General features: G+C 44.9%; 1 protein-coding gene across 1 annotated transcript in view; it reads left to right on the top strand.

Annotated features, from left to right (window-relative positions):
• The window catches only part of FZD4 (frizzled class receptor 4), a 93,189-nt gene extending 66,853 nt beyond the window's left edge, over positions 1-26,336 (top strand). The window contains exon 3 of the transcript XR_007130811.1: positions 26,211-26,336. The gene's annotated coding sequence lies outside the window, so the exon portion shown is untranslated. The remainder of the gene's footprint in view (positions 1-26,210) is intronic.
• The last annotated feature ends 1,513 nt before the right edge of the window (positions 26,337-27,849 follow it).

Below are 27,849 nucleotides of genomic sequence, written 5' to 3'. Positions count from 1 at the left end.
CTTGTTTATCTGAAATTCAAATTTAATTGCATGTCCTAAAGGAATGGAGCGGCAGGGGTGCAGCAGGGTTCTGTGGTATCTCTTCCCGGGAGACCTGGGGCCCCACTGATGGGCAGCCTTGGCTGGAGGATTCTCCATCGGACTTGCTGAACTTCCTCAGACCTGTGCTGCCATCCAAGTTGGCCCCACCCGACCTCCCCCGCTCTCATCTCTTCTCCGAGGTTAGACCTGCATCTTGATCTGAGGGCTCTTCAGCCTCCTCTGCCTCCCTTCCCACTCACTCTCCTGCACAGGCACCTTCCCTAATCAATGACCCACGTGTCTAATCTCATCTCAGAACTCACTTCTCTCTCTCCCTTTTTTTTTGTCTTTTTGTCTTTTGTCTTTTTAGGGCTGCACCTGCGGCAGATGGAGGTTCCCAGGCTGGGGGTCGAATTGGAGCTGTAGCCGCTGGCCTAGACCACAGCCACAGCAATGCCAGATCCTGGCGATGCTGGATCCCCAACCCACTGAGATAGATCCCCAACCCACCTGCAGGCCAGGGGTCGAACCTGCATCCTCATGGATCCTAGTCAGATTCATTTCTGCTGTGCCATGACAGGAATTCCAGAATGCACTTCTCGTGGGACCTGGAATCACAGAGGAAACTCATAGGAGTGAAAGAAGCTTTGAGGAACCAAATCCTAGGAAAAGATGCAATGCAGCTGGGTGCAGGGAGCTCGAATGGCTCCCCGTCTCCTTTCTTGTGCTCTTTGCTGCTGCTCTCTGCCCAGCCATTCACGCCTTCTCTCCACTCACTGGCTTCCTTCACGGAAAATGCCAAGTTCCACAACTTGCAACTTGCACCATCAGAGAGATGTTTTCTCTCTTCCTTGCTTTGAGTTTGCAAAATGGAGGGAAAGGCTCTGATGGGCCCTGCTCAGGTTAGGTGCCCACCTCTGGAGCCACCCACTGTGGCCAGGGGTCAGGTCTGTAAGAACATAGCCTTTCGTGTGCAAATCGCATGGCTGCAACTGCAGAAAGAACTCTTCCCAGAAGAACAGAGAGGGTTAGATTGAGAAGAGCATAGGTGAGTGTCCCTATAGGCCTTGATCTGCTGTGGATGTCAGCCAAACTTACTGGGGCACAAAAATCAGAGTTAACAGTTGGTTGATTGAATCCATGGAATGGTGGGAACTGGATTTCTACCATATACCGTGGAGACTCTATGGTAGAGCCTTCAGATGTATAATTTCTTTATAATCTTCACAACAGACCCCAGGAGGTAGTAGTCACTATTCCTTTTTTACAGGAAACTGAAGCTCAGAATATTAAGTAACTGACTCAAGGCCATTCACTTAGTAAACAGGTGGGAGTTAGGATTTAAAACCAGATCTCAGAGTTCCCTTGTGGCACAGAGAGTTAAGGATCAGGTGTTGTCAAGGCAGAGGCATGGGTTGCTGCTGTGGTACAGGTTCAATCTTTGGTCCAAGAACTTTTGCATGCTGTGGGCAAGACCAAAACAAAACAAAATTTTTTAAAAACCAAGGCAAAACCAGATCTCGATTTCCCTAGGTCTTTCCACTACTCTTAGCTAGTTGTTCAGTATTAAGTGGAGCCAGTCAAAGGGGTAATTTTATTTTCACTTTTACAAAAGATTGCCTTGGTGTGTTATGTGCATAACTTCCATTTTTATTTTCTTGTGTGAAAAAAATGCCTCCTACTCCATTGAAAAAAAAAATATTTTTTGGTCTTTTCAGGGCCACACCCACTGCATATGGAGGTTCCCAGGCTAGGGGTCTAATTGGAGTTATAGCTGCCAGCCTACACCACAGCTCACGGCAACGCCAGATCCTTAACCCATTGAGAGAGGCCAGGGATCGAACCCGTAACCTCATGGTTCCTAGTTGGATTCGTTTCCACTGCGCCACGCCGGGAACTCCCATTGCAAAAAATTTTTAAATATTCGAATGAACCTACTCTGTGCTATATCACTGTCTGTAAGCAAGACAAATATGTATAAAACTGGTCCCTGCACTCAAAAGAGCTTAGTCTAAGATGAGGGTATATTGATAAATAAAAGAAATAAGACAATGTTAGAGTCAAGAGCATGCTAAGTATAGGATGGACATCAATCTCTCCATTGTTCCTGTTCAGCAACTTCATTTCCCAGAACTTTAAACAACTCAGAAAAAGGATTCTTAGATTTGGAAAATATTTTTGGTTTTTTACACATGGCCCAGAATATCATACATTATATTTCATTCTCCGAACAGTATTTAAACATTTACAAAAGAATGAATAATAATAACACACCATATAGGATTTACTGTATTACTTCGTTCGAGGCTTTACATAATTATCACATTATCACATTTAATCCCCACAAAGGTTGGGCTGGGTAGAGGAAGCCCAAACAGGAAACAGAAGTCTTGCTGAGCAGAGGAAACAGATATTAGTGTTTGGGCTTCTGAGGTGGCCGGAATTTGTGGGGCAGTGTCCGGGAGCGGAGGACACTGCCGAAAAGGAGCTTTGGAAATACGCATAGAGGATCTCTTGGTCTTTGCTTATGCCAGTTTGCTCATGTGCAGGATGAGACTCCAGAAAGCCTGGAGAGAGGAATACCTGAGGGGCTGAGGGCTGAACAGACATGCCAGAGATCACACTGGGCTTGCATGTGTTGACTTTCAACCACCTCGAAAGAAGTGATTTCGTGAAAACTCGGGGAATTTAGTTGAGACATCAAAAGGCCTTGTTTTAGGAATAAGGATTCCATCCAGGAGTTAGGGCAACCGTAGACGGATTCTAACACAATGTAAAACCAAGTCTCAACAGGATCGAGACATCTGCTAGTAACTTAACTGTTGACACAAGACGCTGCACTGTTTAAACTAAAATAATGTGATCTAGACTGTTGACCCTTAGCAGCTAGCTGGATGTTCCCTGTATCCCCTGATCTACTGTGTAACGTCAGCCAAACTTTTCTCGTCCTTAATGATGATTTTTAAGGTCCCTCTTGTTCCAATTTCTAAAATCAAAGATAGGATCACAGCTTTCTTGCCTTGGGACAAGCTAGTTAACCATGCCACTGCTTAGGCTTCAGGCTTTGGAATTTGCACACAGAAAAAGGAACTTGACTCCTGCAAATACCTCCTTCCATTATTACCCTGTTGAAGAGCAACTTCGTTATTGATAACTCTCTAAGAAACAGGACAGGTGATGTTGACACAGGTGGGATGATTTGGGAAAGACTTTTTAGCTCCAGCGGGTTTTTGCCGCTTTGTGAAAAATCTGTTCTCTCTGCAGAACTGAGGCACCGATGAAAGCTTGTCAACAGCGCTGGGATGCTCGGTCCATCCGAGCCCGCCCTCTGCTGGTAGAATGGAGCCATAGCATGCTCGGTGGAAACAGCTGGGGCAGGGAGCAGGCAATCTTTTGAGTCTTGACCTTATCAGATTTTTTAATCCATTTCAATCTTGACCTTATTATATTTTTCAATCCCTTGATAATCCTCCCGTGGGGCTCTTAAGTCTTTCCTAGGGCCCCATCACATATATAGTTGTGTGTGTGTGTGTGTGTGTGTGTGTGTGTGTGTGTATGAATATGTGTGTATAGAAAGAAAGGGGAGAGGGAAGGAAAAAAGAGAGAGGCAGGGAGAGATGGGAGAGAGGAGGAAATGGAGAAAGGAAACGGAGATCGAAGGAAAGAATGAGGGGAGGCAGAGAGCTGAGGGAGGGCGAGATACAGGAGGAAAAAGAGAGTAGGAGGGAGAGAATTAAAGAGAAGGCAAAGGAGTTGGTTTTACAGAGACTGGGTATTTGCTTCTCTCCTTCGACAAGGTTTAGTGGACTCTGGGCCTAGGCAGGGTCATTTATCTTTTGGTCACTGATTTTTTTTCCTTCACTCAATGTTGGAGGGGAAGGTCCAGGGCCAGAATCAGAGGACTTGGATTCTGTCTCTGTCCTGCTGCTGACTAGCCAGTTGACCTTAAACAAGTCAGTCGACCTCTGTGAGCACTGTTCCCTCCCTAATTCAGCATTCAGTATCTACCGAAGACGAACTCTGCTCCAAAAGCTGAGTTAGGCTCTGGGGGAGTAGAAACATACAAGGGATGTGGCTCTTGTCTGCAAATCGCCCTTCGTCCGCAGGAGGAAACAGGGCTGGTTTCACGTGGTCAGTCAGGGAGGGGCCAAGCAAACATCTGGGAGGCTCCTGGGCCCCAGTCCTTGAGATGACTTCAGTTCCCCGTGGGTGGTGAGCCCTGAGGGTGTGGCCGGGGTGAGACAGTCCTCCACTCAGAGGGGCTGCAGAAATTAGCCCAGCTGTGTGATCTTGGACTAGTCACTGAGCTTCTCTGAGCCTCTTTCCTCCTCCCACTTCCCCGAATAGTCAAGCCCTGTCTTGTGGTGCCTTTGTGGGCAAGCCGACTCCTTCGTCTGGCACTCACTCTGGTGGGTTTCAGTGGTTGTCTGCCTCTTTCCCTGGGCTCTCAGCAGCCTGAAGGCTGGGCTATGTCAATCTTATTCTCCCCTGCTCCTAATGTGGTGTTGCATTTAGTAGGTGCTCAGTTAATGTCTGATGAAGGATTGAGTATATAGATGAGCTGTGGAGCAGGGAAGGGCTTTGCTGGATTCCATGTACTACAGCTGCTGCTCTCTGATGCAGCAGGAATCTCTGGTCCCATCACGGTGCCTGCATCCTCTTCACGGTAATACCTGATATTTACTGAATGCCTCCAACATTCCAGGCAGAGTTCTGTCAATGTTCTGATACACTTGTTCATCTACTTTTCTCCTCACAATACTCATTTGCCGTGGCTGACATTATATCTGTTTTACAGTCCAGCTGAATTTCAGAGCAATTAAATAAATTTGTGCAAAGTCGTACAGTAAAGTGACAGGACAAGATTCCAGTTCAGGTGTCCTGACTCCAAAGCGTTTTGCTTCCCTCTGTGCAAGCTGCATCCAGGGCTCTCAGAGCTGGCTGGACCCAGAGAGTACCAATGTAGTGGCTGCAAAGAACCTACAGCATGGCATGCAAAGACCTGTAGCCAGAGGGCGCTCAAGCGCGCTCCCTTGGCTGCCCTGGAGTCAGTGGGGATGGAGAAGCAGTCTTGGCAGGGTCTGGGGCCAGGATACTAATGAGCTGGTGCGGCTGGGTGCTCACTTTTCCCCCTGGCGTCAGTCAGCCTCCTTATGGGGACGACTGTCATCCCCTCTCTCTTTCAACCACATCGACAAGCCCCTCCTCTCTCCTTGACCCCTGAGGAGGGATTGTGCCCGGCAGCATCCTCGCTTCCTGTCTGTGCATCCCATAGGGAGTGGAAGCCAGAGGATAAAAAGCGCAGGGTTTTTTTCCTTCTCTTCCAAGGAATCCACCAGATGCCACACTGGCTGGGGAACCGGCAGTGCCTCTTCTACTCTACTCAGCCTGCAGGGTGGCCGAGCTTTGTCTCCCATGTTCATGATTCCACGAGTTTCTGGGGCACCTCTCTTTTCACATCCTCTCCCACAGCCTCCTGTGGTCTCAGCCTCCCACTCCCCTCTCCTCACCCCGCCAGTCCTCACTTCTTTTTCTCTTTGGCGGAGCTGTAGAAGGGCCCCTGGGGTCAAGGAAGTGCAGAGACTAATAGCCTCTTAGCATAACTCCTCGGGAGTCGGGAGTCGTGCCCAACTGGCCTCTGCTTTTGCATACCTCACGTTACATTGAAAAAGCCTCCCTATGTTTCCACAACTTGGTGTGAAGGGCCTCAGAAGGAAGATGGTTGTGTTCTGTGCCCCCAAGAAAGAGCTGGGGGAAAAATGAAGCCTCCTGCCATCTATTGACCCCCTTCTCTGTACATACACTCTAGAAAGATGATAAAGGCACGGCCCTGTCCTTATGACACGCTCTGCTCCTAAGACACTAGGGACCTGATCTAGGAGACAGTTGTAAACCCCAGTTCCCATGGAAGCCAGCCTTGAGAGAACCTGAATTTCACATGCAAGGCATGATGAGAGCACAGAGGAAGGAGAGAATAATTCTGAGAGCAAATGTGGAGAGGCTTTAAGGAGAAGAAGGCTTTGTGCCAGGTCTTCAAGGATCAAGGCGATAAAAACGGAGAAGTTGTGGGGAAGGGGGTGAGAATGAGGTAAGCAAAGGTGTAGAGGAATTCCCTGGTGGCTCATTTTTTGACTGAATCATTCATTTTTGATATTGAGCTGAATATGTTGTTGGTATATTTTAGAGATTAATCCCTTGTCAGTTGCTTCATTTGCAAATATTTTCTCCCATTCTGTGGATTGTCTTTTCATTTTGTTTATGGTTCCCTTTGCTGCGCAAAAGCTTTTAAACTTAGTTAGAGTCCATTTGTTTATTTTTGTTTTTATTTTTATTACTCTAGGAGGTAGGTTAAGAAAGATGTTGCTGCGATTTTTGTCAAAGTGTGTTCAGTGGGGCTCTGTTTTTAAATGCAAGAGAAAGGCATAGAAAACCATCAGATCGGTCCTCAACTTTTGGAATATTCCAGCTCAGTTTAGATCTTGGAGGCCATGTAGGAAGTGAGGAGAGAAGGCTTCTCTCCTGTTCCACCAACATGGAGCGTGACTGTCAGACATCCTTTTCTATGAAATGGAAGAAGTGAAGCTTGATGACCAAATTCCCAGCCATGACTAAGATTATTCAATACCACATGGATTTCTGTAGGAAGCATTCATGACTTCAATTCAAAGGACTATTATAATCCCTTGACCTTTCCCATATATTCTCTGCATGGAAAATGAATTTGCAACCAGCCCTCTTCTCAATCAGGCACTGCTTTTTTTCCATTGAATGTGAGAACACCTGGGCATCACGAGGCCAGCGGGAGGAGGTGCCTGAGCTGCCAGCCCTACTCATGGAGTCCTCCATGGGACCAAAACCAGGAATTGGCCACCTAAGTAGAAACCACCACCGAGTGGATGAGTGTAGACTTGCTAGTTGATGACAAGAGTCTGACTATATCCTGGGCTTTGTAAAGCAGCTTACCACCTCCCTCCTGCTACTCCGTCTGCCTGTCTTCTGGTAAAGGAAGGCTCTAGTGTCCTCTGGATGGAGGTCCAGGTAGGGAGTTGGCATTTCCATCACTACATTCTCAGAACTTGCTTAAATAGGAGAATGACAATGCTGATTGGCCCTTTTGTTTGTTAAGTTATGCACTTTGCATGCATTATCACCCAGCCACACAATAACCCCAGGAGATAAGTGCTACCATCTTATCTCCTAGGGTTATTGTGCAAGAAGACACTGACACTCTGAGAAGATAACTAACTTGCCTAAGACCACAATAAATGGTAGAGTTGGAAATCATATCTCACATCTGCCTGGCTTCAAAGCCTCTGGCCTCCTCACTACACCATGATGCCTCTTTGGAGCAGAGGGCCAGGTCCAAGGTAAAGAATATCCACTGAGCTATGTCACTTGCGTGGGAGGCAGAATATTGCTCTGTCCCCATCCAGCACCACCAAAGATGGTCAGACACTGATCCCAGCAACCCAGGGATATCTTAGTTTGCATAGAAAAAGGGAATTTACAAATGTGATTATGTTAAAGATCTTGAGATCGGAAGATTATCCTGGATTATCCGCATGAGCCCCGTGTAATTACATGAGGTCTTACAAGAGGGAGGCAAGAGGGTCGGAGTGAAAGAAGTCATTGTGAGAATGGCAGCAGAATCATAGAGACTGGAAGATGTACACCCTTGGCTTTGAAGGTGAAAAACAGGACCTTTAGCCAAGAAATGAGGCCAGGAGTTCCCGTCGTGGCGCAGTGGTTAACGAATCCGACTAGGAACCATGAGCTTGCGGGTTCGGTCCCTGCCCTTGCTCAGTGGGTTAAGGATCCAGCGTTGCCGTGAGCTGTGGTGTAGGTTGCAGACGCGGCTCGGATCCCGAGTTGCTGTGGCTCTGGCGTAGGCCGGTGGCTACAGCTCCGATTCAACCCCTGGCCTGGGAACCTCCATATGCCGCGGGAGCGGCCCAAGAAATAGCAACAACAACAACAACAAAGACAAAAGACAAAAACAACAACAAAAAAAAAAAAAAAAAAAGAAAGAAAAAAAAGAAATGAGGCCGGCCAGCCTCTAGAAGCTAGAGAAGAGAAGAAAACGGAGTCTCCCCTAGAGCCCAGAAATAACACAGCATTACTGATACCTGGATTTAGTTTATAATACCCATTTTGGGACTTCTGGTCTACAAAACTGTAAGATAAGAAACTTGTGTTGTATAAGTCACTACATTTGTGATAACTTATTATAGCAGCAATAGGAAACTAATACACCCTGGAAGATATTACAAATTGCCAGATGAAAAGAGGGGTCCTTGAGGGTCACTGCTGGACAGGAACCCTCATAGAGCTGGTGACCGTTAAAGGCCACCCTGGATAGATTAGTGGCATTGACCACAGTTGGTAGTATCACCTGCCATGCTTCTCAGTTACAGCTGCATGGCACTGCCTCTGGCTGATGGCTTTGCCCCTCTGCTGCTCAGCTTTCAGGAACTCCCGGTGTCAGACTTGGCTCCCTCCCTTGACCCTGCTGCTCCACCAAGGAGTGAGCCTGTTGCAACTGCCCAATTTCCAGCCCCAGCTCTTCCACTCATTCTGTTTCTGCTTTTGCCAGGCCCTAGGTTGGGCCAGGAACACCAGGCACTGGAGAAAAAAAAAATCCAGCTTAAATCATCAGTGTTACAGGCTGTGCAGAATATGTAATGGCTACAACCACAGACTCAAGGCTAGGTTTTTGATGTCTCAGCCTTGGTGATCTCATCTGCAAAGTGAGGATAGGAACGCATACCTCATGGAGCTGCTGTGGGGGAAATTTAGATGATTTATGCAAAATACACCACCCAGTGTGAGATACTGAGTCAGTTGTCCCTAATTGATTGCTATATTGTTATGATTCTACATTTTAAACTTGAGTCATGAATATGAGCTCCAAAGTGATCGCGGGTTTAACATCCATGCAGGTATTTAGAAAGCACATGATTCCTTGGTGGCAGGCACTGCACTGCAATACAAATTACAATGGAAGCTTTGCTCCATAATCCAGAATTGAATTTGGATGTTATTTCTTCTGCATCCAGCTGTTGGCTTTATCTTTTTCCTTCTCTTTTTCCTTCTCCTTCTTCTTTTTTCACCACCCTTTGGCACATGGAGTTCCCAGGCCAGGGATCAGATCCAAGCCACAGTTCCCACCCATACGACAGGTGCAGCAACAGCTGGAGCCTCAACCCACTGTGCCTGGCTGGGGATTGAACCCACGACCCAGTGCTCCAGAGACAGCACCAACCCTATTGGGCCATGGCGGGAACTCCAGCCTTTCTTATTTTTATGTCAACCGTTAGGAAGTCAAAGTTTCTAAAGTATTTGGGAGGGGGATTACTAAAGTATTTGAAGTCTATGAGGGGATTTTGTGGAAGAGAAAACAGGTTTAGGATAATCTGCTAAATGGAAAAGAAAGAGAGAAAGGACTCAGTGTTGTGGGCATTTGAGCTGCTCTGTGAGAATCTAAATTCTGAAAGTTAGGATTCTGTCATATGAGAAATGTCCCTGGGACCTCCAATAGCCAAGGCTCCCTTTGTGAGGCAGTGTGCACAGAGAGCTGACTGACTCAGGGCCTTTATACTTCCTGGCTCCCCATCCTGACTCCAGGCTATGTGATCAGGAGGCCTGCCATTAGGTTCTTTTTTTTTTTCCATGCTCTGAAACACTTTATTTTATTATTATTTTTTTATCACATCTGTAGTTGTATAATGATCATCACAATCAAGTTTCACAGGATTTCAATCCCACAACCCAAGCACATCTCTCCACCTCCCAAACTGTCTTCTCTGGAGACCATAAGTTTTTCAATGTCTGTGAGTCAGCATCTGTTCTGCAAAGAAGGTCAGTCTGTCCTTTTTTCAGATTCCACATGTCAGTGAAAGCATTTGATGTTGGTGTCTCATTGTATGACTGACTTCACTTAGCATGATAATTTCTAGGTCCATCCATGTTGCTAAAAATGCTGGTATTTTCATTCCTTTTAATGGCTGAGTAATATTCTATTGTGTATATATACCACATCTTCTTCATCCACTCCTCTGTTGATGGACATTTAGGTTGTTTCCATATCTTGGCTATTACGAATAGTGCTGCAGTGAACCTTGGAGTACATGTGTCTTTGCAAGCCATGGTTTTCCAAAGACAGATGCCCAGGAGTGGGGTTGGTGGATCAAATGGTAATTCTATTTTTAGTTTTCTGAGGAATCTCCATACTGTTTTCCACAGTGGTTGCACCAATTTACAATCCTACAGTGTACTAGGGGTCCTTTTCTCCACACGCTCTCCAGCACTTATTGTTTGTAGACTTTTTAATGATGGCCATTCTGGCTGGTGTAAGGTGGTACCATAGTGGTTTGACTTGCATTTCTCTAATCATGAGTGATGTTGAACATCTTTTCATGTGTTTTTTTGGCCATCTGTATGTCTTCTTTGGAGAATTGTCTGTTTAGATCTTCTGCCCATTTTTGGATGGGGTTGTTTGTTTTTTTGGTATGGAGCTGCCATTAGGTTCTTATGAGTACCTGGTACACCTCCTGTATCCTGCTGGGGGCTATCGGGGTACCAGGATGTCTGAAACCAAGGTTCTCTCCTCTAGAATCTTCCCATCTAAGGAAGAAAAGGTTATAGCAAGAGAAGAGAGTTTAAAAGCATCAAAAGAGGAGTTCCTGTCATGGCTCAGCAGTAATGAACCTCACTAGTATCTATGAGGATGCAGGTTCGATTCCTGGCCTCGTTCAGTGGGTTAAGGATTTGGTGTTGCCATGAGCTGTGGTGTCAGTCGCAGGTATGGCTCAGATCCTGAGTTGCTGTGGCTGTGGTGTAGGCCAACAGCTGCAGCTTCGACTTGACCCCTAGCCTGGAAACTTCCATAAGCCGTGGACGAGGCTCTAAAAAGACAAAAAAGAAAAAAAGTAAATAAAAATTTTACAAAAGCATCAAAAGAGATGTCATAAGGCAGAAATTCTATTCTTAGCAACATTAACTGAGTGCCTACAATAAAGAGTAACATTTATTGACTCTCCATCATTGCCCCGGTATGTTCCCCCCATGAAGAATTTAACTCACATTTTTGCTCTCTGCCCACGTCCCATAACCGGAAGTGATGGAACGAGGATCTGGAATCTGGTTGTCTGGTTTCAGAGCCTGTGTTCACACCACGTGCCAGCCACTAGAATTAAGTGTGAATAAATGGAACAGAGAGGGTAGGCTCTTCGGATTCAGAGGGAGAGGCAGACAGCTGTGACCTGAAGAGGTCAATGAAGACTTTATGAACCTCCTGGTTTGAGTTGAGCCTAGAAGGATGGTTAGAACTTGGGGAGATGGAGAGGAGGGTGATGAGAAAGGCATGGACAACAGATATTCACCAGATCTAACTGAGCCCCTGCTATATTCTAGGCACTGGTCTAGGTGCTTGAATAGAGCCATGAGCAAAATACACCTGTATCTTTGCCATTGCGGGGTTTACATTCTAACCAGAGGAGAAAGACAAGAAAGTAAAAGCACACCAACTAAGCCATAGGGCATGATATCAGGTGATAAGTGCGATAGAAAAAGGAAAAGCGAGGCAAGTGTGTTAATGGCCTAGGGTTGCTCTAGTAAGTTACCACAAAATCCATCTCGTCAAGCAACATACATGTGATCTCTTACAGTTTTTTAAAAATATTTTTTAAAGTATAGTTGATGTGCTGTGTTTCTTCAACCTCTGCTGTACAGCAAAGTGACCCAATCATATAGTTTCCTGTGCTGTATGGTAGGTCTCTTAGAGTTTTGAAGGTCAGAAGTCCGATATCAGTGAAATTTCACGGGGCTATAAAGTCAGGTGTCAGGAAGTCTGGTCCCTTCTGGAAGCTCTGAAAGGAGGCACTGTTTCCTTGCCTTTTTCAGCTTCTAGGGGCTGCCTGTACTCCTTGGCTTGTGGCCCCTCTTTCCCTCCCTCCATCTTCTGCTTCTATCAACACATTGTCTTCTGATTTCCTGCCTCCCTCTTTATAAGGACTTGTGTCCTTACATCAGGCCCACCCAGATTGTCCAGGACAATGTCCCCACCCAGACACCCTTAACTTAGTCACACCTGCAAAGTCCCATTTGCCATACAAGCTGACATTTGCAACTTCCAGGAATTAGAGTGTGGACGTATCGTGTGTGTGCTGGGGGAGGGTGGGTTATTTAGCAGTCCACAGGAGTAAGGGGAGTTGAGCATGAAGGAGGTACAGGACGGGCCAGAAGAGGTTTTTAGGATGGAATCCTTGGAAACAGAGCCTGAGACACGAATGTGGGTGCACACAATGGATTTCAGGAGAATCCTATAAAGGAGGGGGTGGAGCAGGACAGGAAGATGACAGCCAAGCTGGATGTGGTCACATGAGCTTGTCTTGGCTTGACCCACAGGGAGTGGCCTCAGGAGCATATACCGCCCTGCAGTCCACAGATCTGTCCTCTCTTGAGGAAGAGGCCTGCCCCTGTGAAGGCTTTTGACATTTAATTTTCTGATTATTTCAGGATTTTTTTTTTTTTTTTTTTGCATTTCAGGGTCATACCCACAGCATATGGAAGTTCCCAGGCTAGGGGGTCTAATCTGAGCTACAGCAGCTGGCCTACACCACAGCCACAGCAATGCAGGATCCAAGCCATGTCTGCAGGCTACACCACAGCTAATAGCAATGCTGAATCTGTGACCCACTGAGCAAGGCCAGGGATTGAACCTGCATCCTTATGGATATTAGATTCGTTTTCACTGCGCCACAATAGGAACTCCTGATTATTTCCAATTTGTAGAAAAGTTGTGGGAATAGTACAAACACCCACGTATACTTTAATCAAATTCATCCGTTTATATTTTTTCTATATTTTAATTTTCTTTCCTTCTCTGTCTTTACACACATACACATACAATTAATTTTTTCCAAACCACTTGAAAGCATTTGCCGCATATGCTGCCGCCCTCGACGAAGTTCCTAAGTAACAATATTCCTTTACATGACCACAGTCAGAGTCAGGAAATGGCATGTATACAACACGTTCTACAGTTTATATTCCATTTATATTTTTAAATTTATGGTCTAGACTCCAGCTCTGTCAGTTGTCCCAGTGGTATCATTTATGGCATTTCTCTCCCTTCAGCCCAGGACCCAGTATTGTGTTTGTCTCTTTAGTGTCTTTATATAAGAAAACTCCTCGGCCTCCCTTTGTCTGTCTTGATATTGATGTTTTTAAAGAATACAGTCCAGGGAGTTCCCTAGTGGCTCGGTGGTTAAGGATCTGATGTTGCTGCTATGGTGCAAGTTTGATCTCTAGTCTGGGAAGTTTGATCTCTAGTCTGGGAACTTTGGCATGCAGTAGGCATGGCCAAAAAAAAGGAATACGATGCAGTTCTTTTATAGAAATGTTTTTTTTTTTTTGTCTTTTGTCTTTTTCTAGGGCCGCACCCGCAGCATATGGAAGTTCCCAGGCTAGGGGTCTAATCAGAGCTACGGCTGCCGGCCTATGCCAGAGCCACAGCAACTCAGGATCCGAGCCACGTCTTTGACCTACACCACAGCTCCCAGCAACGCCGGATTGTTAACCCACTGAGCAAGGCCAGGGATCGAACCCACAACCTCATGGTTCTTAATTGGATTCGTTAAATACTAAGCCATGATGGGAACTCCAGAAATGTTTTCAACTGGAGTTCGTCTAGTGTTTTCTCAAAATTAGGGTCAGATTGTCCATCCCCTGTGGCCGACTGCTCAGGTCACGTGTTCTTCCTAGGCATTACACCGGAAGGCGCACACTGCCTGGCTGTCCTGCACTGGCGAGGTTAATGGTGAGGGCCTTGGCCACAGGGTCGTTCTTCACCGCTCTTGCAACTAATTAGCAACCTGTGGGGAGGTATTTTGTAACCAGCCAAATATTTAGTGTCTCATGAAACGTTTACTTCGAGATTTAGAAGCTGTTGATGATCTTGATTGAAATATGCTATGATGTTTATAAAATGGTGATTTAACTGTCCAGTGTCTGTGGCCCATGTTCCCCTTTCCTGATTGGTCCTTGTGTCTCTTTTAGCTCTGGTCTCTGCCCTGCTTAGCTTGTGAGGTCTCCTGTTCAGATCTGGGGCTCCCTATACAAAGCAAACAGTTCTATAGCACTTTAAAAACATCTTGTTCTTATTAACTCATTTCAACCTTCTAATAAGGTGATCGGACATTGTTGTTCTCCCTTTACCGATGAAGAAACTGAAACGGGGGGTGTTTGGTCATTTGCCTACAATCACACAACCTGAAGGTGGCAGAGCTGGTGGCCAAACCCAGGTAGTTTTCCTCCAGAATTCATGCTCTCAACCCTCCTTATACCACCTCTCAGCCCCATATGCATAGAGCTAGGCCCTGGGCTTTGCAGTGAAAGGGACCTACCTTTATATTTTAGTTTTGTTATTAGCAGTTATGTGACCTTGGACACTCTCTTAGGCTCCCTCAGCAAGCTTTAATTTCTGCATGCATAAATCAAGGAATTCGTAGCTTCCAACTTCAGAGTATTATAGACAGGTTTAAATTATATATTTTAAAATGATATATAGAGATGCATCTGTAATTGTGCCATTATACAATGATTTACATCTATTGCGATCGTAGGTGAAATGCTTGGCAAAAGCAAGCTCTTAATAAAGTGCAGCTATTCTTTTCTCAGTCACAGATTAAATCTGACTCTACCTAGTGGTTCTGCCGTTACTACCCTCGACCCCTAAACATACACCAAGGCCCATTTTATTTTATTTTGTTTTTATTTTTATGACTGCACCTGTAGCATATGGAAGTTCCCAGGCTAGGGGGTCGAATGTGAGCGGCAGCTACTGGCCTACACCCCAGCCACAGCAACACCAGATCCAAGCCTCATCTGCAACCTGCACTTCATCTTATGGCAACACTGGCTCCTTAACCTACCAGTGGAGGCCAGGGATCGAACACGCATCCTCATGGACACTGTGTCAGGTCCTTAACCCGCTGAGCCACAGCAGGAATGCCCCACAAAGGCCCGGTTTAGGTATTGCTGTACTTCCTGCCAGCACCTGTCTCATTGTCTGACACCCACTGGGCAGTCTATACATGCTTGGTGAATGTATTCATAAATGGACGGATAGTAGCTTAGTGCTGGCCATTCTGAGAGATGACGGGAGCTCCCTCATGATTGACATCTTTGGCCATCCAGCTGGGCGCCAGCAGATGAGTGCACCCCCTCAGCTCTCAGAGGGTGAGGGAGTGGGAGAGTGCGACCTCGTGCTTTTGACAAAGCAGTCACTGTCTTTCACAGCAAAGGACTCGCCCAAGCTCCTGTTTACTCTCTTGGCTTGGATGTGCTCTGGGCAGTGACCACACTGGTGTCTCATCCAGTGTTTGGGGTTTGTTTCCTTCCAGTGGGACACTGTCACTGTGGACTTGGTGTGCCAGCTTCAGCGCTAGACAATCTTCAAAGTCACAAGGGAAATCACGGCTCTGTTTTCATTCCAAGGACTCTCAGGGTCCCTGCCATGGTACCTGAAGGCCATTTCTCAAATATACATTTGACTTCTTCTTGCTTTTCACTGCACCTAGAATCACTAGAGGGATGGGAGTTCCCACCTGTGGCTCAGTGGGTTAAGGACCTGACATCGTATCTGTGAGGATATGGGTTCGATCCCTGGCCTCACTTAGTGGGTTAAGGATCTCATGTTGCTGTGAGCTGCAGTGTAGGTTGCAGATGTGGTTTGGATCTGGCGTTGCTGTGACTGTGGTGTAGGTTGGCAGCTGCAGCTCCGATTCTACCCCTAGCCTGGGAATTTCCATATGCCACCAGGGTGGCCCTACAAAGCCAAAAAAAAAAAAAAAAGTCACTAGAAGTAAGAGTTCACAATTGGGTTACAACCCTATTCTGCTACCCTCTGGCTATGTGAACTTGAATGAGTTACTGAATTGCTCTGTGCCTCTGTCCCCTCATCTGTAGAACAGAGGTCATGAAGATTAAGCAATATACATGTGACGTATTTAGCATCACAGCTGTCAGGGGTCTCCAGAGAGGTAAAGCCAATAGATTGTCTGTAATAGAAATTTCTTATGAGGATTTGGCTCATGTGACATGGAGGCTGAGAAGTCCCCCAGTCTATATCCCTGCAAGCTGGAGGCCCAGGGTGTCGTTCCAGGCCTAAGCCACGTCCTGCAAACTGGGAGCTCTGAGGGCAGGAGAAGGTGGACGTCCTGTCAAGCAGGGGTCAGACTCAGCCTCCCTCTGCCTGCTGTTCTATTTAGGCCCTCAGAGGATTGGAGGATGCCCGCCTGCCTAGATGATGGAGATCATTTTTACTCAGTCTGCTCATTCAAATGCTCATCTCTTCTAGAAACAGACACACCTGGAAATCACCTCATACCTGCCAGCTGCGCATCTCTTAGCCTAGTGAAGTTGGCACATTAACCAGCACAATGGCCATGGGTGATATGAAAGGTTAGTTGCTGTATGTCCCTCTCTCTCTCTCTCTCTTTTTTTTTTTTGTCTTTTTAAGGCTGCACCCACAGCACATGGAGGTTCCCAGGGTAGGGGTCCAATCAGAGCTGAAGCTGCCAGCCTACACCACAGCCACAGCAACATGAGATCCAAGTGGCATCCGCGACCCACACCACAGCTCATGGCAATGCCGGATCTGTAACCCACTGAGCGAGGCAGGGATCGAACCTACAACTTCATGGTTCCTAGTTGGATTCGTCTCCACTGTGCCCCGACAGAAACTCCGTGCCCCTCTCTTTTAAGCAGGGCAAGTTGGCCAGGCTTTTTCCATGGAAATACTGAGGGCTCCGAGATTGTTACCGCCTTACAGGTGCTGCCTAAAATGGCCCGTCTTGGCGCTCCACTCCCGGAAGAGTCCCGGCATTGATTGATCATCCTGCCTTGTTAGGGCCAATGACCTACCTTGACCTTCTGGAACATCTGAGTTCCTGGCCACCACTCCTCAAATCCTGGAATAGCCCAGCCCGCTCTCCTCATCAGCAAGTTAGGACACGAAAGGTATTAGGACCTGCTGAGGTTTTGCTCTCTGGCAGTAGTTGACACAGAAGGCTCTGGGGAGAGAATCTAGACACAAAGAGAGGTTTCCACCACCCTGTCCCCGGCCTCTGGCAGGTCGGAGTCCACTTTCTTACAAGAACCTTTATTATCCTCATTATTATCACTGTAATAACAAATAGATCCGATTCCCCCCTAAATACTTCAGGGCACTTTTTCTAGGAACAAGGATATTCTCTATCAATTAATAAGTAAACGCACATTGCTGCAATGCTGTAAATTAGAATCCTGATTCAGGTTTCACCAATGGCCTCCTGACATCCATTGGCGGGGCCCCTCCCCTATCCTTGTGAGACGCTGTTCCCGGATTCGGCATGGCCGTTAGTGTCACTTCTTTAGCCTCCTTTAATCTGGAGGTGACACAGAGCTCATGCTCAATCCCTTTGCACTTTTTTTCTTTTTTCTTTTTCTTTTTTTAAATGAGAGTTGCAACGTTTATTTCAGGTTCTCTTGGGGTTTTTTTTGTTGTTTTTTTTTTCTTTTTTGCCACACAGGCATATGTGGGGATTCCTGGGCTGAGGATTGAATCTGTGCCACACAGCAGCAGCCAGGGCCACAGTGGTGAGAACGCAGGAGCTGCAACTTGCTAGGCCATCCTCGGAGAACTCCCTCCCTTTGCACTTTCCGCTACCCCGCTTCCCCGCTTTCCACTTTCCTGCTTCCCCACTCTCCGTCATGGAGAGAGGACTCAGAAATAAATCATTCAGGGCAAAACCCTGCTTGGCATTGCAGTAGGGGCTGTAATGTAGGTGCTGGGTTAATGCCAGTGCCTACGAGGAGTCTGGAGGGCCAGGGCATTGGGTACTAGAGCTAAGAAAGGTAAATACGGATCTGCCATACTTATTTAAGAACAAACCCATATCTTAGCAGCTCATTTCTTTCGACTTGGCAAAGATACAGGCTGCCACTGAGAGCAGCAGCCATGCCAAGTCAAGCTTGAAAAATCTCTCAACGTCTTCCCTTCCCTCCTCCTCCTTTCCTTTTAAAAGGAATGATCTGAGCTCAGAAATCATCTTATAAATATTTTAACTAAATAATAAAGCCTGGTGGCTCTCTGAAGCGAGAAGCCCACAATTAGGCTGGTTTCCATCAGTCAGGGGGTGTTTTCAACAATTCCTGAAACCAGGCACTCTGGCAGCTGGTATCAAACATTAAAATGCAAATACAAATCGTATAAGTTTGAAAGGTTTGTTCAAATATTTCCTTCCATCTTCCAAACTTCTCTCCTTTTTTAAAGAATGGAGGTGACACTGATTTATAACATTATGTAAGTTCCTGTGTGCATTATGTTTTTATTTCTGTATACGCTACAGCATGCTCACCCCTGAAAGTTTAGTTTCCACTTGTCACCTTAGAGTTGACCCTCTTTGCCCTGCCCCTACCCCTGTCCTTTGTGATAACTACTAATCTGTTGTCTGTATCTATGTGTTTGTTTCTGTTTGGTTTGTTTATTTACTTTCATATTTCATTTTATAGTTATTTGATTTTATATTTGTAAGTGAAATCATGTAATGTTTGTCTTTTCCACCTGACTTATTTCACTTAGCATAATAGCCTTAAGGTCCATCCATGTTGCTGCAAATGGCATGATTTCATTTTTTGTTATGACCGAGTAGTATTCCTTTGTGTATTCTTTATCCACCCAACTGTCGATAGGCATTTAGATTGTTTCCCTATCTTGGCTATTGTAAATACTGCTGTGATGAATATAGGGTGCACATTTTGTTGTTATGTATTAATAACTGTTCTCTTTATATAATGTCCATCTTTGTCACTTGTCATCTTTTTTGGCTTGAAGTCTATTTGTCTGACATGAGTATGGCTAAACACACTTTCTTTTGGCTGCCACTTGCTGGAGTATTATTTTCCAAACCTTCGCTTTGAGCCTATGTTTATCTTTAGGGCTGAGGTGAGTCTCCTGGAAGCTGCGTATAGTTGAGATTCTTTTTTATTTTTATTTTTGGCTGCACGCATGGCATGTGGAAGTTCCCAGGCCAGGAATTAAACCCTCGCCATAGCACCAACCCAAGCTGCTGCAGAGACAACACCTGATCCTTAACCCACTGCACCACAAGGGAACTCCTTGGGTTCTTGTTCTTTAATCCATTCAGCCAGTCTGTGTCTTTTGATTGGTAACTTCTGTCCATTTATATTTAAAGTTATTATAGATAAATGAGAACGTAGTACTACTATTTTATCTTTTGTTTTCTGATTGCTCTGTATAGCCATTGTTTCTCTTCCCTGTGTTTCTGTTTGTCATTTTTGTTTGGTGTTTTTCTATATTTTTCTCTGTTTCCCCTTTTTTATGTTTCATACTATGAGGCTTGCATAAAATGTCTCATAGATAAAATAATCGGGGTTTTTTTGCCTATAGCATTTTATCCTCCTTTGTGATATGTTTCATGTTTTTCTCTTCTCTTTTTAAATGTTTTTCTTGTCTCAAATGAGCACTTTTTATGTTGAGTTTTTTAGCAAATTGAAATCGATATAGTTATTTTTACTGCTTCCCCTCCCCCATAACATTCACGCTGTAATTAAGTGCTGAATAACCTATTCTGACAGGTTGTAATTTTCTGATTCTATTTATCACCTTCCTCAAAGTTTTGTGTACTTTTGTCTTTTTGTTTCAAAGAGAAGCGCTCCCTCCAATGTTTCTCGTAAAGCATGTCTAGTGGTGATGCATTCCCTCAACTTCTGTTTGTTTGGAAGAGCTTCTATTTCTCCTTTGCATCTGAAGGATAACTTTGCTGGACAGAGTAATAATCTTGGCTGACAGTGTTTATCTTTCAATATTTCGAGTAGGTCATTCCACTCCCTCCTGGCTGCACAGTTACTGCTGGGAAATCTGCCGATAGCCTAATGGGGATCACTTTGTAGGTTACCGTGTTTTTACCCCAACTGCCTTTAAAATTCTTTCTTTGTCATTGACTTTTGACAGTTTTAACATAACGTGTCTTACATTAAGGTAGTGAGGTGGTCTTTTAACTTCATGGACTTGTATATCCAGTTCCTACCCAGAGTTTAGGAAATGCTCAGCTATTATTTCTTTAAATAAACTCTCGGCTCCCTAATAACGTCTCTTCTGCTGGGATCCCCGTTTTCCTTATGTTGTTCTTCCTAATGGACTCAGTTCTCTTAGAATTTCTTCTTTTTTTCTTTTTTTAAAGATCTTAGTTCTCTCATCTTCCACCTGTGTCCTGTCTAGATCTCGATGTTTGCTTGCTAATTCTTTCTTCCATATGGTCTGCTTTATTTGCAATGCTTTCTAATGCATTCTTCATCTCATCTATTGAATGCTTCAGCTCCAGGATTTGTTTGATTCCTTTTTAGAATTTTAATCTCTTTGTGTAAAGTATTCCTTCTGTTCATTACTTTATTTCTGAGCCATTGAACTGCGTCTGTGAGTTTTTTGGTGGCTTGTGGAGTTTCTTCATGACAGCTATTTTGGGTTCTCTGACAGTTCAATCAACCTATCCTATGACTTTAACTTTGATTTTAAAAGAATTGTCACTGTCCTTTTGTGACACCACATCACTGTGCTTTTCCATGGTGCTTGAGGAGTTGTCCCTCTGCTGGGGCATTTGGAGATATAAACACCGTCTTCTTTAGGTAGAGCTTTTTCTCTTGATTCTAGCAATTCAACAGTTAGTAGAGATCTTTTTTCATTTTTCATTGGTGCTATAGGATGAGTTTTTGGTTTCTTTTGCATGCGTTGCCTCTGGCTATACTTGAGAATGGGTACTTTCCACCTTTACCCCCTCTGTCAGAGTTGTCACCCAGTGTCCTCGTTGTCACTGCTTGTGTCTCTGGGGCTGCTGGTGCCTTGCTGCTACCACTGTTGCAACCATCTCCATCTGGGGTACCTAGATGGTGGGCGCCTCCATCACGTCCAGGGTCGCCTGGTTCATGGGCTGGTGGGGGAAGGAATGTGGGGGAGCAGGTGCTGCTGCCACATTGGAGGTTGTTCACTGGCACCACCACTGGGGGCTGTGGGGCCCAGAGCGGATTTTTGTGTGCCATCTCCACTGCTGCTTCTTATAAGTTTTTTGAAAGTCTTTTTATAATTATGCTTTTGGAATTAGTTTCTCGTGAGATTCATTTCCTTTAGAATTGCTTGCGATATTTGAGATATCTTTGTGCATTCCCTGGGAAACTCATGATGTGAGAAATTCTAACTTGAAATTTTTCTCAAATGTAGTGAAAATTTCAACAAATAATAAAGACAAAAATTAATAATGTTTTAACCAGGTCAGTATATTACATCTTTTAGATATTTAAATTTTTATCCTTTGGGAGTTTGGAAACTCCCTATAGCATTTTAGAATCATTGTTTTTTTTTTTTTGTATTTTCTATTGTTTCACAAATGTCTTCATGGTTTTCTAAAAAGCTGAGGAGCTTCAGGCACTGTACCTATGAGCCTGAGGGATGAATCAACCTGAGCCCTGGCCTAGAATAAATTTAACATTTAACATTGTGACACTCGTCAAACATGACTGAGACCAGGTGTGAGAGGTCTGTGTCTCCACCTGACTGTGAGTGATGTGGAGCAGGGCATCTGCTTGTTTTGCTCAATGTTGTATTTCCAGGACTCAGAATAGGGCCAGCAACACATCCATCCACCCACCCACCCACCCCACTCATCCATTCATCTGTCCATCCAACAAAATGTTTGCTAGACACCTACTGCTGAGCAGTGACTATTGATGCTTACCTGGCTGCTCAGATGCTGGAAGTCTGGAGGGGGTGGGTACTTTTGCACAATGTTTATTTAGCATTCAAATATGTGACTTTTAAATATATACACATTATCACCTTCTAAATCACACAATTCATTTGTTTAAATTTTTTGAAAGTTTTATAAAAGAAGAATCCAAGTCTTGAATAAGATCTGTCACACTCTAAGGGTGGGAACTTGTTGATGTGGGGTGGGGGCTAAAGCCCAGACTTAAGCATCGAGAGGGTTGGGTTCAATTCCCAACTCAACCACAGAGCTTAACAGCCTGGAGCAAATGATTGAACCTCTTAGGCAGTTTTTTCACCTGTGAAGTGTGTATAATAGCAACTGCTTTATCAGCCTCCTGGGGCTTCTGGGGGTTCATGAAATCATGAATATGTGTTTTATGAACTGTGAAGAGCTATACATACTTGTCAGAAAATATGATTACGAAGGTGATGACCGGGGCTGTTATGGGCGGGGAGCCAAAGAGGTGTTAAATTGTCAAGTATTCTATAAAATCCCAATGCCAAATTAAGAAAAGGGTGAAGAGACACAAAGAAAGAGAAGGCTGCAAGAAGCAAGAGAGTGGTAGAGACCCAGCCCCTCCCCCCATTTCATTAAACATAAAGAATGACCTATACAGGAGGTGACAAAACCAGGACATCGTGGAGGATGGAATAGCCTTCCTATCATCTCCTAGAGCAAAGATGTAGCTGTCAGATTCGATGAGGCCAAGGAGTTCCTACTCCCTCGAGAATCTGGGCCACAGTCCATGGTGACTAAAGAGGCTCACGCGCTCTCCTGTTTTGGAAGCTCTCTGAGGCCCATCTGTTCGCAGAGTGGGTCTGTCCAGGTGGACGTTTAGCTGTAATCTCCGCCCCATCTGCTCTCGCCCCCAGGGGAAGGGATGGCTTCCCACCACCCTGCTTGGCGAAGGCTCCTTTCTGGGTTTATTGGCTGCGCGGAACCTTGATCCCAGACGGGGTCAACTCAAGACTCTGGCAGGACTGGCACCCAGGTCCCTGCCTCAGTTCACCACTCATGCTGAGCTCCCACGAGGCCAATGCAGGAGGTGGGAGGGGCGATGTGGTGGTAAAAGGTGAGATTAAATCACAATGAAGTGCACAACCCAAGCACCTCCATGTGGGGCATGGTAGCCACACATGGTCCTTTGCCATTGCTCTTGGGGTTTTGCAGGCTTAGGAGCTCCAGAAAAGAGCATGGGTTCCATTGCACTTCCCTAGCTTAATGTCCCTCTACACCCCACCCACTGTTCTCAGTCCCCCCTCTTTTCTCCTGGACAGGGCCCTCTTGGGCTTTGACCTCCCTTCCCCAGGACCCCCTGCTCTGAATTCTCAATATAACCTTCATAAGTGAGTTTTCTCCATTAAAATGAATCAGAGTGTGAATGTAAGCCTCGCTAAGCACATGCTCTTTTTCAAAGATCAGTTTATGAACCTACCTCCCTTACTCATCAGTGAACTCCACCTGATGCCACTTCTAACCAGATTCTAGATCCTAGTGACTCCTGAGGAGGTAGTGGCTGAATTGAATTAGAAATGGGTGAGCTCATCCTTCTCCCTGAGGGATAGAAGATGAGGCTCAGGGCAGGAGTGGGACCGGGTCTCCTGCCTCATTCCACTTATGAAGGAGGCATCGTGGAGGAGAAGAACAACAGAGACAGCACGTTCGAGACCTGGCTTCACCACTAATTAGCTGGGTATCCTGTGGTTAGTTAGCTAACATTATAGAGCCTCGGTTCTGTAAAATGGCATTACCTATACTTATCTTTCAGGGTGTTTTTTTCAGATTAGATACACTAAAGTAGGAGAAATAGGCTCTCAACAAATTGCAGGTGAAATCATTCTCATGCTCTGCTTCTGTGTTTTTGTCCAGTGTCTTGATGTGGTCTCCTGACCCTTTTAGGACAAAAACCTTGTCCCATCTCCTGAGACAGTCTTCCCCACCCTCAGCCTGGTCAGATGCTGACCCAAGGTGCTTGATTCCTGGAGGTGGAAGATACAGGACTCCCTGGCTCCAGGTCATCTGGAGCCAGCCTGGAGCCTGCATCCCCTGACTTACCTTTCTGGTCTCAGCCCTGTTCTGGCCAATAACTTGGTTTTCCATCCCAGTCTCAGCATCTTGGAACTAAGAGGTCAAAGGAAATATGGATTTCGTGTATTCCTCCTTGGCATAACCTGCAGACATCCCTGCCACTAGGTCCTGAATTCCCTACCAAAGACCTCCACCGAAAGGACAACCTCTAGCCCACCTACCCTCTGCTTCCAGGCTTAGCCCCATCCCATTTCCAGTCAGCAGGATCTTCCTTTGACTGAGTGAAAACAGCTGCCTTTGAAAGGCCATTCATTGGTCCTACTTCTGCTTTTTACAACCACAGAACAGGGCAGCCCCTCTCCAACCTGACACTGCAGGTCCTCAAAAGATGGTAGTTATTTCTTCCCTGAGTTAGCGTTTCTGAGGTGCGGAATGAGAAACTACCTTGCAAGCTTCACAAGGGCACACATCCTTTTGATATTATCTAAGTGGGTACGTGACACATAATAGGTACCCAATAAATATTTTCTGACTGAAGGAATAAATGAATGGACTCCTGTAATGTGCCGGACAATTCACTGGGCACTTTATGGCCCCCATCTGCAATCCTCGCGACAACTGTACTGGAAAGGAATTACCAGTCCCATGTTAGAGACATGATTTTGCCTCTCTCTTCTTCATCCATCCTCATTTCATCTGTGATGTCTATCCTTTTAAGATTCAGATGAAAGCAAGTTTTTTGTTTTCCTTCAAAGTGTTAAAAAAAACCCTTTTACTTAAAAAATGTATTGAGTCAAGCCAATTATTGGCTTTTCGCTTATTAAAGAACTTGTATGAAGTAGTGATGTGCACGTACTGAGTTTCCTGGTTCTGGACTCATTGGCTAGGACCCAGCCTTCTGGAGAGGGTCAGGCCCATGACACTGGCCTCACCCTTCTCATGCTATTTGGATGATGCTCAATTATCTGGGCCAGTGAGCCGCAGCCCCAGCTGCCCAGGAGCCGAGAAGTCTGGGACTGACTGCAGCCTCTAGGGTGTTGACTTGTTTATGTGGACGAGAGGAAGGGGCTCTGGCCCAGCAGCATTCAATGGGCTTTATTGGCATTTTCAAAGCACGGCATTGCCTATAAGTCATTGTCACATCCTTCGTCTACCTGGCACCACTCCCGTGGGATACTGACAAAGGGACGAGAGTGAGGGGTGGACGAGTAAAACGTGGTACCATGGTACAAAAAGCACAAATCTGAACGAAAGATTTCAGCAACATCAGTGTCAAAAGGGTGTCTTGAGGACCACCGAGTGTCTGGGCCCACTTGCACATTGTTCACTTTTCATTTCAAGATGCTGTCTTTGGAGGTCCCTCTGAGCAAATGCAAAAATGTGTGGAAAGGACAAGACTAAAATTTCCAAAGCAATCTATTAATGTCTGAGAAATAGTCATAAGTTGAACAAGCCACTAGGGGGCGATCCAAGAATGAGCAAACCTTGGCCCAGTTGGCCAGGGAAAGTTCACTTAGGGAGAGAGATTTTTTGAGTATATTTTTCAAAGCTTGAAGAAATGTGAGATCCTTTAGTCTGAATCTGCAGTCCAAGGTGGTATTTCAAACTGTCTTTTATTTTGGGAGGTTCTTTTTTGACATAGAAAGATCTTCCTAAACGGTCATAAATGTTTATTAAATGAGTTGTTTAGAATCATATTATCATCACAAACAAAAGAATTAGAATCACAGAGTATATTTTTTTAAAAAACAATTTTTATTTTTTCATTATAGTTTGTTTATAGTGTTCTGTCAATTTCTACTGTACAGCAAAGTGACCCAGTTATACACACACACACACACACACACACACACATATATATATACATTATTTTTCTAACATTATCCTCCATCATATTCCATCATAGGTGACTAGATATAGTTCCCTGTGCTATACAGCAGGATCTTACTGCTTATCCACTCCAAATGCAATAGTTTGCATCTATTAACCCCAGACTCCCTGTCCATCCCACTCCCTCCTACTCCCCCTTGGCAACCATAAGTCTGTTCTCCATGAGTTTCTTCTCTATTGAAATGTTCATTTGTAGAATCACAGTATATCTTAAAAACTTGAATCCTTTCTCCAAGGCATTTCAGAAATGTCTGAATGTTGGCCATTCCAAATAGATTTTAATGAGTGATATAATTTGATAAGTGTGTAAAAGAAATCTTCCAGTACCTGATTAACATGTAAAATGAATAGAACCATGCATGATTTGTACTACTCTTGTACTGATGTTATAAGTTCTTAGATATGTAATGCAGCTTTGCAGATATGTGCACTTTTTTTTTTTTGCAGGGCATCTTTTTCCCAGATAACTCAGCCCAGGCCAACTAGTGGCTCACAGGGATTAAAGCGAAGCTTCATCAAGAGTCAAACATCTTTTGCTCTGTGCTGCAATCTCTGAAACCCCCTCCGCCAACCAGGAGGCATGCTTAGTTGCTGCATTTCCAGTAGTTCTACAGCACCTTGCGGTAAGTGGAACAGGAGCATGAGCTCTGGAGGCAGACTGCTAGGCTATAAATCCCAACTTTAACTGTGTGTTTCCATCAAGTGAACGTCTATATGCCTCAATTTCCCCATCTCTGAAATGGAGATAAAACCAATGCCTTCTCATAGGTTGGTAGTGAGAAGTAAGTGAATTAATCTAGGTACAGCACTTAGAAAACTGTCTTCCCATAGTGGGGACTCAGTAAATGCTTGTTGGTTTCATGAACAAATGGCCTGATTCTTGACTCAATCCAATGTAAATTCATTATAAGAACAAATTCATGAGAAAATTGCAAGGTCCTTGAATGGATTTTTGCTGGCTATAAAAAGTCAACAAGGCAACGGCAAACAGGAGAGTTAGAGAGTGAATACCCTCTCAGAAGAAACTCAAATTGGGAGTTCCCATTGTGGCTCAGTGGAAATGAACCCAACTAGTATCCATGAGGATGTGGGTTCAATCCCTGGCCTTGCTCAGTAGCTTGGGGATTCAGAGTTACCATGAGCTGTGGTGTAGGTCACAGACACGGCTAAGATCTGGTATTGCTGTGTCTGTGGTGTAGGCCAGTGGCTACAGCTCCAATTTGACCCCGGCCTGGGAACTTCCATATGCAGCGAGTGCGGCCTTAACAAGGAGAAAAAAGAAAAAAAGAAACTCTAATTGATGTTCAGGTTGATCAGATAGGCCTCTTTGTCTCACTTCAATAATACGGTTACAATCAGTGAGCCAGAAATAGAGGGCACTTCAATGAAAGTATAGAATTTGTCTTAAGGGAGTTCCCATTGTGGCGCAGTGGTTAATGAACCCGACTAGGAACCATGAGGTTGCAGGTTCGATCACTGGCCTTGCTCAGTGGGTTAAGGATCCGGTGTTGCCATGAGCTGTGGTGTAGGTTGCAGACATGGCTCGGATCCCGCGTTGCTGTGGCTCTGGCGTAGGCTGGTGGCTACAGCTCCGATCAGACCCCTAGCCTAGGAACCTCCATATGCCGTGGGAGTGGCCCTAGAAAAGGCAAAAAGCCAAAAAAAAAAAAAAAAGAAGAAGAAGAAGAAAAAAAAAGAATTTGTCTTAAAGATGCTGTCCAGCCACTTGGAAAAGTTTGATCTGCGGTCACAGAACTTCTTACTTTTTTCCCCCTTAATCCATTGAGCCACTAGCGAACTCCAGAATTTCTTAGTTTGTTTTGCATCTTTTCAATTATAACCATCTAAAGAGCTTAAAATTCACCAAATCACTAACTTGACTCTTTAGACAGATTGATAGCATTTCAGAAGAAGAGGTTTTAAAAATGGCATCTAAAAGAAACACGATATAAAGGGGTCATGAACTCCAGAGTCAAGAAAAACATAATCTAACACATTATCAATTAAAAAGAAAATGTCTAGGGAAATAAAAGCTTATAGTAAGAAAGTAATTTTTAAAAATCAAATGAAAGGCTCTTTCTTACCC

This window comes from Phacochoerus africanus, chromosome 11 (assembly GCF_016906955.1).
Source record: "Phacochoerus africanus isolate WHEZ1 chromosome 11, ROS_Pafr_v1, whole genome shotgun sequence".
NCBI classification, from domain to species: Eukaryota; Metazoa; Chordata; class Mammalia; order Artiodactyla; family Suidae; genus Phacochoerus; species Phacochoerus africanus.
The sequence above is the reverse complement of the archived record's forward strand: the minus strand, read 5'-3'. Positions and strand labels throughout refer to the sequence as shown.